The sequence below is a fragment of the Entelurus aequoreus genome, linkage group LG03, assembly GCF_033978785.1.
Source record: "Entelurus aequoreus isolate RoL-2023_Sb linkage group LG03, RoL_Eaeq_v1.1, whole genome shotgun sequence".
NCBI lineage: Eukaryota > Metazoa > Chordata > Actinopteri > Syngnathiformes > Syngnathidae > Entelurus > Entelurus aequoreus.
The window spans coordinates 91,013,917-91,024,408 of NC_084733.1; the positions used below are offsets into that span (position 1 = coordinate 91,013,917).

General features: G+C 38.7%; 1 protein-coding gene across 1 annotated transcript in view; it reads left to right on the top strand.

The window, feature by feature from the left end:
- The window catches only part of LOC133647089 (zinc finger and BTB domain-containing protein 24-like), a 32,564-nt gene extending 23,160 nt beyond the window's left edge, over nucleotides 1-9,404 (top strand). Inside the window, exon 8 of the mRNA XM_062043188.1 lies at nucleotides 8,899-9,404. The gene's annotated coding sequence lies outside the window, so the exon portion shown is untranslated. The remainder of the gene's footprint in view (nucleotides 1-8,898) is intronic.
- Nucleotides 9,405-10,492: the final 1,088 nt, after the last annotated feature.

The following is a 10,492-nucleotide window of genomic DNA, read 5'->3' on the forward strand; positions in this document are numbered from 1 at the left end:
TTTAATTGTTTTTTAATTTTCATTATTTACTTCATGCTACTACGGTATGTCTCTCTCTCTCTCTCTCTCTCTCTCTCTCTCTCTCTCTCTATATATATATATATATATATATATATATATATATTTACTGTATTTTTTTAAATTAGTTTTGGCCAAAAGGAGCTCATTTCAATTTCTTACACACACTTGTTATTTCATATGTTGGCCAGCCGGGGAGCACTTTTAAAAGCGACACACAGTCAATTTGAAAAATCCCTCCTTTTTGGGATGAATAGGGAAGTCCTTCTTTAGCTTGTCTTATCATATATTGCTGCCTTTGCACCTGTTGGTGTCTACTTTTGTACGCACATTTAATCAACAAACAAAAATCCTGACTTTGGAGCAATGTTCACGGACTCTAATATTTGGCTCTCTATTAGATGCAACAGTTTTCCGTATTGGGACCATGATTTCGGTCCTAACTTGTTCACCGGTCCTCATATGGAGGCTACTTTTCCTTTGCAGTATTTTCTTTGGTATGCACATTTAATCAACAAACAAAAATCCTGACTTTGGAGCAATGTTCACGGACTCTAGTATTTGGCTCTCTATTAGATGCAACAGTTTTCTGTATTGGGACCATGATTTCGGTCCTAACTTGTTCACCGGTCCTCATATGGACGCTACTTTTCCTTTGCAGTGTTTTCTTTGGTATGCACATTAAATCAACAACAAATATCCTGACTTTGGAACAATGTTCACGGACTCTAGTATTTGCCTCTCTATTAGATACAACGGTTTTCCGTATTGCGACCATGATTTCGGTCCTAACTTGTTCACCGGTCCTCATATGGACGCTACTTTTCCTTTGCAGTGTTTACTTTTGTATGCACATTAAATCAACCAAAAAAATCCTGACTTTGGACCAATGTTCACGGACTCTAGTATTTGGCTCTCTATTAGATGCAACGGTTTTCCGTATTGGGACCATGATTTTGGTCCTAACTTGTTCACCGGTCCTCATATGGAGGCTACTTTCCTTTGCAGTGTTTACTTTGGTATGCACATTAAATCAACAACAAAAATCCTGACTTTGGAACAATGTTCACGGACTCTAGTATTTGCCTCTCTATTACATACAACGGTTTTCCGTATTGGGACCATGATTTCGGTCCAAACTTGTTCACCGGTCCTCATATGGAGGCTACTTTTCCTTTGCAGTGTTTACTTTTGTATGCACATTAAATCAACCAAAAAAATCCTGACTTTGGAGCAATGTTCACGGACTCTAGTATTTGGCTCTCTATTAGATGCAACAGTTTTCCGTATTGAGACCATGATTTCGGTCCTAACTTGTTCACCTGTCCTCATATGGAGGCTACTTTTCCTTTGCAGTGTTTACTTTGGTATGCACATTAAATCAACCAAAAAAATCCTGACTTTGGAGCAATGTTCACGGACTCTAGTATTTGGCTCTCTATTAGATGCAACGGTTTTCCGTATTGGGACCATGATTTCGGTCCTAACTTGTTCACCGGTCCTCATATGGAGGCTACTTTTCCTTTGCAGTGTTTTCTTTGGTATGCACATTAAATCAACAACAAAAATCCTGACTTTGGAACAATGTTCACGGACTCTAGTATTTGCCTCTCTATTAGATACAACGGTTTTCCGTATTGGGACCATGATTTCGGTCCTAACTTGTTCACCGGTCCTCATATGGAGGCTACTTTTCCTTTGCAGTGTTTTCTTTGGTATGCACATTAAATCAACAACAAAAATCCTGACTTTGGAACAATGTTCACGGACTCTAGTATTTGCCTCTCTATTAGATCCAACGGTTTTCCGTATTGGGACCATGATTTCGGTCCTAACTTGTTCACCGGTCCTCATATGGACGCTACTTTTACTTTGCAGTGTTTACTTTTGTATGCACATTAAATCAACCAAAAAAATCCTGACTTTGGAGCAATGTTCACGGACTCTAGTATTTGGCTCTCTATTAGATGCAACAGTTTTCCGTATTGGGACCATGATTTCGGTCCTAACTTGTTCACCGGTCCTCATATGGAGGCTACTTTTCCTTTGCAGTGTTTTCTTTGGTATGCACATTAAATCAACAACAAAAATCCTGACTTTGGAACAATGTTCACGGACTCTAGTATTTGCCTCTCTTAGATGCAACAGTTTTCCGTATTGGGACCATGATTTCGGTCCTAACTTGTTCACCGGTCCTCATATGGACGCTACTTTTCCTTTGCAGTGTTTACTTTTGTATGCACATTAAATCAACCAAAAAAATCCTGACTTTGGAGCAATGTTCACGGACTCTAGTATTTGCCTCTCTATTAGATACAACGGTTTTCCGTATTGGGACCATGATTACGGTCCTAACTTGTTCACCGGTCTTCATATGGACGCTACTTTTCCTTTGCAGTGTTTACTTTTGTATGCACATTAAATCAACCACAAAAATCCTGACTTTGGAGCAATGTTCACGGACTCTAGTATTTGACGCAATGTTATTGGGACCATGATTTATGTCATCACTTGTTCACACCTCCTCATATGGAAGATACTTTTCCTTCTTCATGTCTCAGGAAGGGTAGAAATACAAGAACACACACATAAAAACACACGAGGCAAAAAAGTAGGCGTAGATTTGACAGATGCGAGTGCTTCTCCGAGCTTTATTTACATGCACCATCTCGGGGAAACGCCTCCACGTCCTTGCAGGAGTGACGTGTCGTGTCGGTGCTAACATGATCTGTAGAAGCACAACACACTCAAATAAAAGTGGTGACAAAACGCCAGTGAGCTTGAACAAAAACATTTTTTAATCCACTGCACACGAGGACGGACGTCAAATAAATAAAAACTTTACAAAAAAATCACATTAAAAAAAAAAATGCATCTTGGGGTTCCTACTAGGTTCCTTATAGCACCGCTCTCTATGATCTATACACTCTATGTCTAGCTTTGTATACGCACAAACATTTGGCAATATTTAAAATACCTTCTTTAAAATGGCTACCAGCTCCGGTCACAGGGTCGCACCACCTGCTGTAGCGCCGATACGGGGGGGGGGCGGGGGGGGCTCTATCTCCTTATTTATAGCACCAAGAAGTCGACTTCGCCAAAAAAAAAAAAACAGTGAAATATTGCACACTCCATCACAAAACCTCCACAGTTGCGAGTCTCGAACTGTGAGGAATCGGCTAAATATTCAAACACGGTGTTACTGTTCAAACTGTTGGCCAAACATGTTAAATGAAACCTCTGCCTTTTTGTTTTTAATGAATATTTAGACCTACTGTATTTTATTTAATTAATGTTGGTGGGAAAAACTGTAAGAACAAATTGAACAACGTTGGCTTATGTGTGGCTGTAGGCAACGTGCTGGTTTGAATCTAACTTAGATATTGGGTTTCACTATGTAAACGCGCTTCGAGTCACTAGAGAAAAAGCGCTATATAAATATAATTCACTTCACTTCACTTGAATTCTATTTCATCCCATTTGAAGTGGGGTTGCCAACAGGAAGAAGGATTGCAGTTTGAAGGAAGTGTTATTTCAAGTGTGTTGGACAAAAAATGGGTTCACATCGGAACCGCGATTCTTACTCATCCCTATTCTAATTTGGTTTATAACATTCAAAAATCAACATACAGTACAGGCCAAAAAGTGTGGACACACCTTCTCATTTCAATGCGTTTTCTTTATTTTCATGACTATTTACATTGTACATCAAAACTATAATATATGATTGGCAATAAAAGTTAAAAATATGTTTTTTATTCTGGAGGCTACAATACATATTACTTTCATTTGTTTTCAAGTAAAAAAACAACTTATTTTCAAGGTGTGGCAGGGGAAACTTTCTCATTCAATCTGTGTTCTTTATTTTCATGACTATTTACATTGTAGATTGTCACTGAAGGCATCAAGACTATAATATATGATTGGCAATAAAACTTAAAAATATTGTTTTTATTCTGGAGGCTACAATACATATTACTTTAATTTGTTTTCAATTAAAAAAAAAAAATATTTTCAAGGTGTGGCAGGGGAAACCTTCTCATTCAATGTGTGTTCTTTACTTTCATGACTATTTACATTGTAGATTGTCACTGAAGGCATCAAAACTATAATATATGATTGGCAATAAAAGTTAAAAATATTGTTGGACATCAAAACTGTGACACCTGTGAAGTGAAAACCCTTTCCGGTGACTACCTCTTGAAGCTCATGGAGAGAATGCCGAGAGTGTGCAAAGCAGTAATCCGAGCAAAGGGTGGCTATTTTGAAGAAACTAGAATATAAAACATGTTTTCAGTTATTTCACCTTTTTTTTGTTAACTACATAACTCCACATGTGTTCATTCATAGATTTGATGTGACAATCTACAATGTAAATAGTCATGAAAATAAAGAACAAGCATTGAATGAAAAGGTGTGTCCTTCCACACCTTGAAAATCAGTTAGTTTTTGTACTTGAAAACAAATTTAAGTAGTATGTATTGTAGCCTCCAGAATAAATCACACAAAGTCCAACAATATTTTTAACTTTTATTGCCAATCATATAATATAGTTTCGATGCCTTCAGTGACAATCCACAATGTAAATAGTCATGAAAATAAAGAACAAGCATTGAATGAAAAGGTGTGTCCTGCCACACCTTGAAAATACGTTAGTTTTTTTACTTGAAAACAAATTGAAGTAGTATGTATTGTAGCCTCCAGAATAAATCACACAATGTCCAACAATATTTTTAACTTTTATTGCCAATCATATCATATAGTTTCGATGCCTTCAGTAACAATCTACAATGTAAATAGTCATGAAAATAAAGAACACGCCATGGAAATGAGAAGGTGTGTCCAAACTTTTGGCCTGTACTGTACGTGAGTTTCAAAATAAAGCAAAGGTATTGTCGCTCCACGCTGACGTCTCTACTTTAACAGCCATAAAAAGATTAGAACCCTCCCAAATATATTACACTATATTCATTCATACATCCATTTTCTACCGCTTGTCCTTCTTGTTATATCACTTTCATTTATTTTCACATAAAAAACAACTCATTTTTAAGTTGTGGCGATTTTTATTTTATTGTGTAGTAGCAGTGGTAGCGACTTCCTTGTTCGTTTACGCAATCTGGTCAACTTCCTGTGCTTTGACTTTGGCGTCGAGGCCACGTTGGAACCACATTGGAACCACATTGGAACCACATTGGGACCGTTTACACTGGAGTCTGCTAAATATCATATTTTACTCGCAGTGTAAACAGCTGGAAACAAATCCGGTTTCGACAAAATCCGATTTGCGTCACTTTGGCCTGCAGTGTAAACAGTCTATGTTTACATTTTCTTACACTTTATTAAGCATTTCTTATATATTCCTTATTTTAGTTATTGTTACGTGTCGTTTTACAATGTTTACATTGACTGTTTTCACCTTTCCTTCGTATTGTTAAATGTCAACATTTTAAACAAATGTTTACATTTAATAGTGCTTGATGTCCATCGGTCATAAAAAAAACATCAGTTATTATCGATATCGACCGATGTAAAACACTTGTATCGTGATACAGTTTTCAGCCGTATCGCCCAGTCCTAGTTTGTGTGTTATGTAAGATACTTTCTAATAAACAACCAGCTCATTTTCTGGCTGACCACAACAACAAAAACTATGTCGCATAGATTCAGAATCGAGAATCGTGTTGAATCGAGGATCGATTCTGAATTTAATCGTCACCCCAGGAATCGGAATCGGATCAAATCAAATAACCAGCTGATTTTCTATTTGACCACAACAACAAAAATTAAAGTCCCATCGATTCAGAATCGAGTTGAAACGAGAATCGAGTTGAATCGAATCGTCACCGCAGGAATCGTAATGGGATCAAATCGTGATAGTTACCAGTCGTATCGCCCAGTCCTAGACTGTGTGTTATGTAAGATACTTTCTAATAAACAACAATTACGATGCATAGGTTCAGAATCAAGAACCTTGTTGAATCAAGAATCGATTCTGAATCGAATCGTCACCCCAGGAATCGGAATCGGATCAAATCGTGATACAGTTCTTAGCCGTATCGCCCAGTCCTAGTCTGTGTGTTATGTAAGATACTTTCTAATAAACAACAAAAATTACGATGCATAGATTCAGAATCGAGACCCATGTTGAATCGAGAATCGATTCTGAATTGAATCGTTACCCTAGGAATCGGAATGGGATCAAATTGTGGTACTGTTTTCAGCCGTATCGCCCAGTCCTAGTCTGTGTGTTATGTAAGATACTTTCTAATAAACAACCAGCTCTTTTTCTGCTTCACCACAACTACAAAAACTATGTCGCATAGATTCAGAATCGAGAATCGTGTTGAATCGAGGATCGATTCTGAATTTAATCGTCACCCCAGGAATCGGAATCGGATCAAATCGAATAAACAACCAGCTGATTTTCTATTTGACCACAACAACAAAAATTAAAGTCCCATCGAGTTGAAACGAGAATCGAGTTGAATCGAATCGTCACCGCAGGAATCGGAGTGGGATCAAATCGTGATACAGTTATCAGCCGTATCGCCCAGTCCTAGACTGTGTGTTATGTAAGATACTTTCTAATAAACAACAATTGCGATGCATAGGTTCAGAATCAAGAACCTTGTTGAATCAAGAATCGATTCTGAATCGAATCGTCACCCCAGGAATCGGAATCGGATCAAATCGTGATACAGTTCTTAGCCGTATCGCCCAGTCCTAGTCTGTGTGTTATGTAAGATACTTTCTAATAAACAACAAAAATTACGATGCATAGATTCAGAATCGAGACCCATGTTGAATCGAGAATCGATTCTGAATTGAATCGTTACCCCAGAAATCGGAATGGGATCAAATTGTGGTACTGTTTTCAGCCGTATCGCCCAGTCCTAGTCTGTGTGTTATGTAAGATACTTTCTAATAAACAACCAGCTCATTTTCTGCTTGACCACAACTACAAAAAGTATGTTGCATAGATTCAGAATCGTGTTGAATCGAGAATCGATCCTGAATCGAATCGTCAACCCAGGAATCAGAATCTGATCAAATCATATAAACAACCAGCTGATTTTCTGCTTGACCACAACAACAAAAAGTAAGTCATTGATTCAGAATCGAGTTGAACCGAGAATCGATTCTGAATCGAATCGTCAGCCCAGGAATCGGAATTGGTTTAAATCTTAATACAGTTCTTAGCCGTATCGCCCAGTCCTAGTCTATACGATACTTTCTAATAAACAACAAAAATTAACGATTCATAGATTCAGAATGGAGACCCGTGTTTAATCGAGAATTGATTCTGAATCGAATCGTCACCCCAGGAATCGGAATGGGATCAAATCTTGACTCTGTTTTCAGCCGTATCGCCCAGTCCTAGTCTGTGTGTTATGTAAGATACTTTCTAACAAACAACCAGCTCATTTTCTGCTTGACCACAACTACAAAAAGTATGTCGCATAGATTCAGAATCGAGTTGAATCGAGAATCGATCCTGAATCGAATCGTCAACCCAGGAACCAGAATCTGATCAAATCATATAAACAACCAGCTGATATTCTGCTTGACCACAACAACAAAAAGTAAGTCATTGATTCAGAATCGAGTTGAATCGAGAATCTATTCTGAATCGAATCGTCAGCTCAGGAATCGGAATTGGATCAAATCGTGATACAGTTCTTAGCCGTATCGCCCAGTCCTAGTCTATACGATACTTTCTAATAAACAACAAAAATTACGATTCATAGATTCAGAATGGAGACCCGTGTTGAATCGAGAATCGATTCTGAATCGAATCGTCACCCCAGGAATCGGAATGGGATCAAATCTTGACTCTGTTTTCAGCCGTATCGCCCAGTCCTAGTCTGTGTGTTATGTAAGATACTTTCTAATAAACAACCAGCTCATGTTCTGCTTGACCACAACTACAAAAAGTATGTTGCATAGATTCAGAATCGTGTTGAATCGAGAATCGATCCTGAATCGAATCGTCAACCCAGGAATCAGAATCTGATCAAATCATATAAACAACCAGCTGATTTTATGCTTGACCACAACAACAAAAAGTAAGTCATTGATTCAGAATCGAGTTGAATCGAGAATCGATTCTGAATAGAATCGTCAGCCCAGGAATCGGAATTGGATCAAATCGTGATACAGTTCTTAGCCGTATCGCCCAGTCCTAGTCTATACGATACTTTCTAATAAACAACAAAAATTAACGATTCATAGATTCAGAATGGAGACCCGTGTTGAATTGAGAATCTATTCTGAATCGAATCGTCGCCCCAGGAATCGGAATGGGATCAAATCTTGACTCTGTTTTCAGCCGTATCGCCCAGTCCTAGTCTGTGTGTTATGTAAGATACTTTCTAATAAACAACCAGCTCATGTTCTGCTTGACCACAACTACAAAAATGACGTTGCATGGATTCGGAATTGAGAATAGCGTTGAATCGAGAATCGATTCTGAATCGAATCGTCACCCCAGGAATGGGATCAAATAGTGATACAGTTTCCAGCAGAGTCCTAGTCTGCGTGCTATAATTTAGCTGAGGCGATGCACCGTAGAAGTCCAGAAGAAAGTCAGTAAAAAGGACAAACTGGATGCAAACTAAATGATGATATCATTATGTGTAGACGTTCATATTTGGTAAGTCAATGGAGGGCAAAAAAGCTCCGAAATGAAAGTGAAAGTACTTTGTGTGCCTCAGAGATGAAAAGAAAAGTCCTCTACTTTCTCTCTTTTCCTCTCCGAGTGTAAACGGGCCCTCGGCCGCTAGTTTGGCAAAGATGTGTTGAAGTGTGACGATTCCCTGAGACTCACACAAGACCGGGTCTGGCACGGGACCGGCTCATGTTTGCTTCGCTTTAAAGGAACCCCAGTGCGCTATGGTCTGGACCTCTTCAGAACCCACCGGACCTGGTGTGCCTCGGACAAGTGGACCAATCAGGTTCAAAACACGGAATACACAAATACACCTGCATATTCTATAGTCATTGGTACCTTTCACATGGGAACCGATACCGGTACCGATTTTTCGTAGTTTTGTGTGTTGATAAATGTTGTTTTTGATAATAAAATCTAATTATTTTATCGCAAGATTTAAAAATGAGCTGATTATGATAACTGCTAACCAGTATCTTCTTTCAGTATCACATGTCTGAGTCTTATTTTGCAAGTATGACATTAAGTTGCACTAATTTAAGTCTGTTGTTGTGCCTTAAAAAGTATTAATACTGTATAAGTATTGTACTTAATTACATGCATCTTTGTGGTGGTTTTTATTTACTAAATTGGGCGGCGTTGAAATCCCCAATGCTAATCAGTAGCATACTGTAAATATTGCACTTACTACGCTCCTACTAGACGGTATTCATTGACAAATTTGGGGTTGTTGAAATCGCCATGTAAAATCGCTAATGCTAATCATTAGCATGTATATGGGATATCCAATGTAAATGAGCTTTGAGCTAGTGGAGCCTTACTTCTGAGCGTTTTCTACCACAATTGTAACGTTAGTTGTAGGCGGTTTGCTACAAATACAGCAAGTTCCGACTCTGGAACCGGACGTAAGGTATCAAAATATTAGATTTCACGTGAGTAACAGAATTAGGTCGGTACTTCCATCCAGTCCAGTCCTTGCTTACCCATCCCTAGTCCACTTTTATCTTATTTCTGCACACTTCTGAGTATCATTTGCAAGTACGCATTCATTTCAGTCTGTCCTAAGTGTGTTGCCGTAGTCAGGAAGTAGTCTTTGCCATTACGTCTTGTCTTATGTTGAACCCCACAATATTGTTGATACTGTAAATATTGCACTTACTACGCTCCTAATAAACGGTATTCATTGACAAATTTGGGGTTGTTGAAATCGCCATGTAAAGCCGCTAATGCTAATTGTTAGCATGTATATGGGATATCCAATGTAAATGAGCTTTGAGCTAGTGGAGCCTTACTTCTGAGCGTTTTCTACCAAATTGTAATATTAGTTACAGGCGGTTTGCTACAAATACGCCAAGTTCTGGACTCGCAGCAAAGGTATCAAAATATTGGATTTTAGGTGAGTAACAGAATTAGGTCGGTAATGCCATCCAGTCCAGTTCTTACTTACTTAGTACTTACTGCACAGGTTTTGGTGCCGTGCCAAAAATACCAGAGCGAAGACTAAACCAACCAACCAAAGTGCGCAGTGAGTCAAAAGTTGGACGTACGAGTGTGAACGCAGCCTTCAAAGTCCACCAGGTCCTTCAAAGATCTAAACCCGAGAACGAGTGTGAACGCAGCCTTCAAAGTCCACCAGGTCCTTCAAAGATCTAAACCCGAGAACGAGTGTGAACGCAGCCTTCAAAGTCCACCAGGTCCTTCAAAGATCTAAACCCGAGAACAAGTGTGAACGCAGCCTTCAAAGTCCACCAGGACCTTCAAAGATCCAAACCCGAGTACGAGTGTGAACGCAGCCTTCAAAGA